A 7,390-nucleotide genomic window follows, 5' to 3' on the forward strand; every position below is an offset into this window, starting at 1 on the left:
GTTCCGGGTAAAGAAGACCTTGTTGCTCAACTCCATAAGCCACTAGATGGTCTCAAAAAAACTTCGCGAGCCTTATATACAAAATTTGATATTTTTCTCACATCTAAAGGATTCATCTCTTGCTCTTCAGACCCCAACTTATACATAAAACGCCAAGGTAGCAGTTTTGTGATTCTTGCTCTTTATGTGGATGATACCATCCTTATTTCCAATGATTTGGGATTTCTTCAGCAAGTGAAAAATTTATTGTCTTCTGCATTTGATATGGTGGATCATGGAGAGATCCACTCATGTCTTGGCATTCAAATCCAATGGAACCATACAAAAGGTATTTTATTCCTTCGACAGTTTCTATGACTGAGTCAGAGTATGTTGCGACATCACTTGCATCTCGTGAGTTGATTTGGCTTCGACAAATGCTGGTTGATATTGGTCACTCTCCTCTTTCTAGCACACCCTTGTGGTGTGACAACCAAAGTGCTATTAGTTTTGCAAAGGATTGTGTTCAACATAATAAGTCAAAGCACATTGCTGTCTATTATCATTATGTCAGGTATGAAGTACGCAAAGAAACCATTATGGTTGAACACTGTCCAAGTGACCAGATGATTGGAGACATTTTGACCAAAGGCCTCAACGAGTCACGTTTCATCCTCTTGCGTCGGAGCTTGGAGTTGCTTCGGTATCACTCTTTCTAGATTAGCTTCTTTGCTATTGTAATAGCTTTGTACATATGACATTGTAATCTTTTAGGTACCATGCACTAGGCACACTCCACATTTTCACATTGTGATCTCTGAGTCACTTGAATATTTGTACATAGATGCACAATTCACTTTCACATCATCATCGCTGGTTCATATTTTCACATTGTAGAGGGGCTTGGGTTTTTCCCTTGAACTCCCCAAGGTTTTTTTCATCCAAATCTAGAGACCTTTGTTTGAGTGGGGCTGTTGGAGCTATATATGGCTCACTCTACTCAACTTGGTCTCACTTATATATTTGTATCTTGTCCTCAATATGAATCAGTCTTGGGAGCGTATATGGTGTGTCTCTTGTCTCGTCTCTCTCTCTCTCTTTCTCTCTACATCTTAACATTATCATCTTGAGCTTGAGGCGACTGGTTTTCCTCTGTTTTGGTAGGGAAGACCTCCTTCTTATCTTTAAAAGGCTCCTTTGAAGCCTCCGTTTTTGGCACATGGTAGAGGCTCGTCTTGTTATCAAAGCAAAGAACGTATGCCTGATTACATCCCTCATAAAGCCTCTCCCCCAGTGTGTCAATAACGTAGTAAGCTTCTTTGCATACCTTCAATAGGAAAAAATGATCATTCCAGCTCACAATGTAGAGCTCAAATCCCCCATTGGGCTGCAAGCCTACACTCTGCTGATCTATTGCTTCCCAAATCTCTTCAAAATACTTTGCACCTTGCAAGAAATTGTTGCAGGTGTCATCTAGCTCCTGAGGTTGGAAAAGGCCAATGAAGGAACGCTCATGATCCACTGCTACTGGTCGTATTCTTGCGTTTATGACAGTCTCAAGGTCAAAGTGGCTATTCACAAACTTTCTTTTGTACGCCTCAACATCAAATAGCTTCCTCCACTCTGCAAATCCTTCTCGGATGAGGGTGTCATATTCGGCCTTGGTGGGCATACAATTTGGGTTCTTGTGTAGCCAATCAGCGATCACTGCAACAAGGGCCGTGCACGAAATCTCGTCGGTTGCTCTTTCGCTCCTCTGATCATTAGAGGCAAAAAATATAGATGTAGAGAGATTCATGTTACCATCCCTACTCACCAAATCTTTATGTTCCCAGATATCGCTGAAGAAAGCATTGCTTTCTCCTCATTTTGACAAACACAAAAAAACATATTTCCATTTACAAGAGCTTTTGAACAAATTCCTAAGATTTCTCACATTGTGACCTACCATAACATCATGGGCTTCTATTAGCAAGGGCGCCCAATACCTAGTTAGGTGCGGTGGGGGGCAGGGGATCGCCGGCCTAGTGGGCAGGCCGGTGGTCCCGAAGCAAACTAGCTAGGTACGTGGTGCCTCCCGAGTGGAGGGTCGTGATGTTAAATAGTACATGCAAACAATGAGAAAGAGCCCATTTTCCTACATAAGAAAATGTCAAAACCTTCTTGTGATAAATTAGGTTAAGTTAGCAAAGATTTTGTGCATTTTTTACATTAGACTAGCCTTGGCTTTGCATTATTCAAGGTACCTCATCCATCAAAACAGATATAATCGATCTAGGCATATTACGTACCGGAGAACAACATGGCTCTATGGGGCAGCCTGACAAGCGCCTATCGCAATCAATGTCATCACCACCATCCTCTCTATATGCCTTGATCAACAAAGGCTCTCCACGTGTTGACATCCGTGATCGGAAATTCAGCTTTCTCCTTTTTCAGGAGAGGAGACTCCGCATTGTGGTACTTTGATCCGAATTTGATGTAGATGTCTCGCTTGCGCCAGCGTCACTAGAGGCTTTGCTGCTTGTTGATAGTGAAAGGTTCTCTAAGACATTTCTATTATCTGTCAATTGAGAAAGTGCCCCTTTAACAAAGAGATTGACACCTTCAAGGGGCCCATGATAGCTTTGTAATATCATCTTGTCTTCTCCAAGTGAGACTTTATCCTCCTCGTGATCATCAAGTGAGTTGGAGTCATAAAGATCACCGATGTCACTTGAGCTTTCTTTGCTTGTGGTAGAGAGTTTACCATTGCACATTATGTTATCTATTTACCCTGATGTCTTCTTCCAATTGAGAGAAACTGATCTCTTCATGTCCTTGACTTTCTTCTCATACATGACGTGTATTTGGTGGTCACATATTAAAGGCCCACTAAGGCAATGTAGAGAGGTGAGCTGAAACTTTCCATGCTAGGACTCTCATGGAGTTGGAGGAGTTAACATTGAAGGCGGGAGAGCTGAGGAATGGCAAGAACACACCGCCCTCGAGATTGCGCGTGTACATCCCAAGCTTCACTTGGCCGTTTTGTTGAGGTTGAATCCAACATGGAGATGCATGAAGGAGCTACTCAACTAGCTGTCATTATGCTGTGAGTGTTCGTGCGCTGTTGCTCCATTGCTGCTTCGGTGCTTATAACCTCGCCCAGTAGTATAACATGAGTCAGCAGTAATAATAATACTATTGAGCACAAGCTCAACAGATCAACCATTCCCTCAATATGTGAGGCGTTTTAAGAACTAAGCTGCAGGCTTGGAAGGCGATTAGTTACACTACAATTTACCCTAGCGTTTAATTTGGGGAACCTTGCTAGAGATGATTTTTACACATGAAAATGACCTATACAACATTACTCATTACAAGCAGAGTTCAATTCGGAAGATGCTCACGCTCTTCCGTTTTGGTAAAGTTAATTTACATCAGCAACAATACGAGGGAGGGACCACATGGCACTACGTGGGGTGGAGTAAGGTGATCAACGGTGGAGAGGGGCTAGCCCAAATCTCGAGGTAAACATGATCCACCAAAAATTTAGGGCTCTCTTAACTAGCCATAGGGGGGGTTTGCGAGGGACTAATAATTGACGAACGTCGTTTAACCAATGACGAATGTGTCACATAGACAAGGTTTATGTTGTACATTTCACGAGATTGTGATGCAAATGAAGGGGCAGTAGTGCGTAAGAAACATCCATCAAACGGGTGTCTCATGAACTGAAAAAAACTCGACATTTTTTTGGAATATCAATTCCATCTTTAACATTGTCCTTGCACAACATTTCACAACCTAAACCGTGTGAAAAAACGAGTCCTGTTTTTGGCTTTTTTCAACTTTTTCCAACTATACCACTCTAGACTTCATGTTTGTGAGGTCTATAATGCTAGAGAACTATCTTTAGTAGTCCTTAACATGTCCTGATGCTTCTAGGGAGAAATAAATATTAAAGTTGTAAGTTATGACCAAATTACAAAAATTGTCAAATCCTGTTTTTTAGCCAATGTTAGCTCTTCTATGATTTTTTTGGTGGATTTCATGATATCCAAATGCATTTTTTATTTTCTATGTCCCATATTGTAACATAAAGCTAATATTCCTTGAGTTTTGGGGCACCTAATACCCTATTTTTCATAGTACACAAAGATGGTTGATTTTTTCAATTATAAAGAAAACGACACATTCTAGTATATCAAGTATAGCTTTTTCAATATTGTTAGTTTCTTGTGACAACTACATGCATTTTGTAGGTAGTAACCATATCTAGTCATAAGGATCAAATTTGGCTAGATATTGAATAGTTTCTATGGGATTCTACAACTCATAATGTGGAACCCAGTTTTTTCATGTTTGCTGTATTTAACACTTCATCTTTGTCCCCAAGATTCCCCTTGGTAAGAGATTTATTATTCATTTGACATGCTCCATGGATCCTTATAAACATAAAGGACAATAGGGAACTAAGAAAACATGCATATATTATTTGTGTTGAGCGTGGCTATAGAAACTTTGATGATATGTTTGCAGAATGGTAAAAATTCAACTTTTTTGTACCTATTTATTTTGGCAAAACAAAAAATAGTGAGTGAGAAGAAATCATATGTTCTGATCACCAACCCATTGAAGTTAAATAGGGAATTTATCTCAAGTCCTACAAAAATCCCTAATCTTATTTTTATGCAAGAAAATGTAAGAAATGACTGTTTTGATGAAAATGCAATGGTCCATCAACTTTGGAGGCTTGGTGTGACCAAAAGATGGGAAATTTTACATGTTTCTTATTTTTTCCATGTGTAGTAGGCCTTGAACTATAACCTCATGAAAGGATTTTACAAAATGAGTGGATCTACTATGGTTTTGGAGGTTTTTTTCAAAACCCTGAAAGGACACTTTTATGTCCTGTTAGGTTACCAACCTAGTGTTAAAGAAGCTATGAACAAGACACGCTAGGTTCCGCGCACCCAAAAATGCGAAGATGCATCGACAGAGAGTTACCCTGCACCCAGATCATCAACACCGCAAAATACAACTCCTCCAAAGAAAGGCATAAAAAATGGTGCTGCCTCTACATTATGCTCTGCCCCTTCAAGCTCATCATTAACACCTGCAGAGCTTGCCAAGAGCTCCAACAAGAAGCATTAACAAGGAGTACGGCGTCGGCCGTGGGAAAAATATGCAGCCGAGATCCAAGACTCTGCAAGGCAAGGGGCCCGTGTTTGGCTAGGGACCTTTGACACGGCTGAGGAGGCAGCTTTGGCATCTGATCGAGCGGCATTGAAGATGCGCGGGGTGCACGCATTGCTGAACTTTTCCGTCAATGTCGTGGCTCCAATGCTAGCGAAAGAGGTGGAGACAAAGAAGAAGAAGAGAGTGAAACGAGAAGCACCAGCCGAAGATGGAATTGCAGGCATCTAGCAACAACGTCAACAACGCAAGCGCATGCAAGAGCCATCATCATCTTCACCACCATCAAGTATGGTAGTGAGATTTGAAGGAGAAGGGGTGAGGATAGAAGAGCTAGATGATGTGTTTTCTTTGCATGAGCTGCGCAAATGTTTCTTGCCTTTCATCGCCTCCTCATTTGCTAGCACCATGGCTACCCTGGACAACTGCGATGCAGCCTCTCATTTGGCAGCCTCTCATGTGATAGCAGAGTGCTTATGCCTGTGTGTGTGTGTGTGTGTGCGTGCGTGAGAGAGAGAGAGAGAGAGAGAGAGAGAGAGAGAGAGAGAGAGAGAGAGAGAGAGAGAGAGAGAGAGATCTCAGTATGTGTTGTTGGGCGAGACCGACCATCATCAAGGACATGGTGGGAGTCCATGAGAATAGGCATTGGTTCCTAGTGGGTGAGTCAGTGAGAGCCTGCAGCCTCTCATTTGGCTGACAAAGAGTCAAAACTCATCGGCGAGCTCATCTATAGAGTCAACCTTGAAGGCATATGGTATTGCACAAGATGCTGATATTGACAAAATAATTCACTTGATATTGTTAGTCAATGGTTGTGCTTGGAACTACCTTGATGGATATGTATGCCTAATGTGCTGCACTTCATCTTGATCACAAAAAGTACTATAAGAGGTTCTTATCGCGGATGTCGCCTGATTGCGGGATATGCCTAACTTGGACAGGGATAAGGAGCTCTAGACTGTTTCCAATGGAATGGGACGTCGTGCTTGCCACTGCCTTGGTCGACATGTATGCCATATGTAGTGCACTTCATGAAGCACACAAAGTGCTTCAGGAGCTTTCTGTCTGAAATTTCGTCTCTTTAGATGCAATGATTGGGGAATATGCCCAACTTGGGCAGGGCCAAGGATTTCTAGTTGTTTGTTAGTGGATGAAGTGAGGGTGTCTCTCTAGACGCAATCACATTCGCTCTAGCCTATTTTCAACTAATGCAAAGTGAGGGTCTCTCTCTAGATGTAATGTTATTTCAAGCAGTGCATTGATTGCTACAAGGCTAGGTCAAGAAGAGAGAGAGAGAGATTTTTTAAGTAGATGCAAAGAGACTGCATCTCTCCAAATGCAATCATGTACAGTGGCACCTTGAGGGCATGTGGTAGTACACAAGATGCTGATATGGGCAAAAGAAGTTATGATGATATTGTTAGTGAGTGGATGGTGAAAGAAAACACTGCCTTGGTCGACATGTATGCCAAATGTGGTGCACTTCTTAAAGCAAAAAAAGTGCTTGATGAGCTTCATGTCCAAGATGTCATCTTTTGAAATGCACTGATTTGAAATGCATGGCTGCCACGCACAAACCCTCTCGATTTGAGCCGCCAGAAGAACCTCTTGGATGGTAAGGAGCCAATCCCATCTTCAAACCACAGCATGGATTTGAGAGGGTGCCACACGAATGGGGCTCCCCTACTGGTGATGTTGCTGCTTCGGTGCTTATAAGCTCGCCCACTAGTATAGCAGGAGTCAGTAGTAATAATAATATTCTTAAGCACAAGCACAGCAGATCAACCATTTCCTCAATACGTCAAGCTTTCTAAGAACTAAACTGCAGGCTTGGAAGGCGATTAGTTACACTAAAATTTACCCTAGCGTTTAATAATTATTTATGGAAAACCTTGGTAGAGCCAATTTTTACACATGAAAATGACCTATACAACATTACTCATTACAAGCAGAGTTCAATTCGGAAGATGCTCATGCTCTTTCGTTTTGGTAAGGTTAATTTACATCAGCAACAATATTAGGGAGGGACCACATGGCACTAAGTGAAACGAGTCCGCACATGGGGTGGAGTAAGGTGATCAACGGTGGAGAGGGACTAGCCCGAATCTCGAGGTAAACATGATCCCCCAAAAATTTAGGGCTCTCTTAACTAGCCATAGGGGGGGTTTGCGAGGGACTAATAACTGACAGACGTCGCTTAACTGATGATGAATGCGTCGCATAGACGAGGATT

General features: G+C 42.0%; 1 pseudogene; it reads right to left on the reverse strand.

Annotated features, from left to right (window-relative positions):
- Positions 1-1,084: 1,084 nt before the first annotated feature.
- LOC147451958 (uncharacterized) lies at positions 1,085-2,908 on the reverse strand (annotated as a pseudogene).
- Positions 2,909-7,390: the final 4,482 nt, after the last annotated feature.

This window comes from Adiantum capillus-veneris, chromosome 8 (assembly GCF_014529385.1).
Source record: "Adiantum capillus-veneris isolate H3 chromosome 8, ASM1452938v2, whole genome shotgun sequence".
Classification (NCBI taxonomy): domain Eukaryota; kingdom Viridiplantae; phylum Streptophyta; class Polypodiopsida; order Polypodiales; family Pteridaceae; genus Adiantum; species Adiantum capillus-veneris.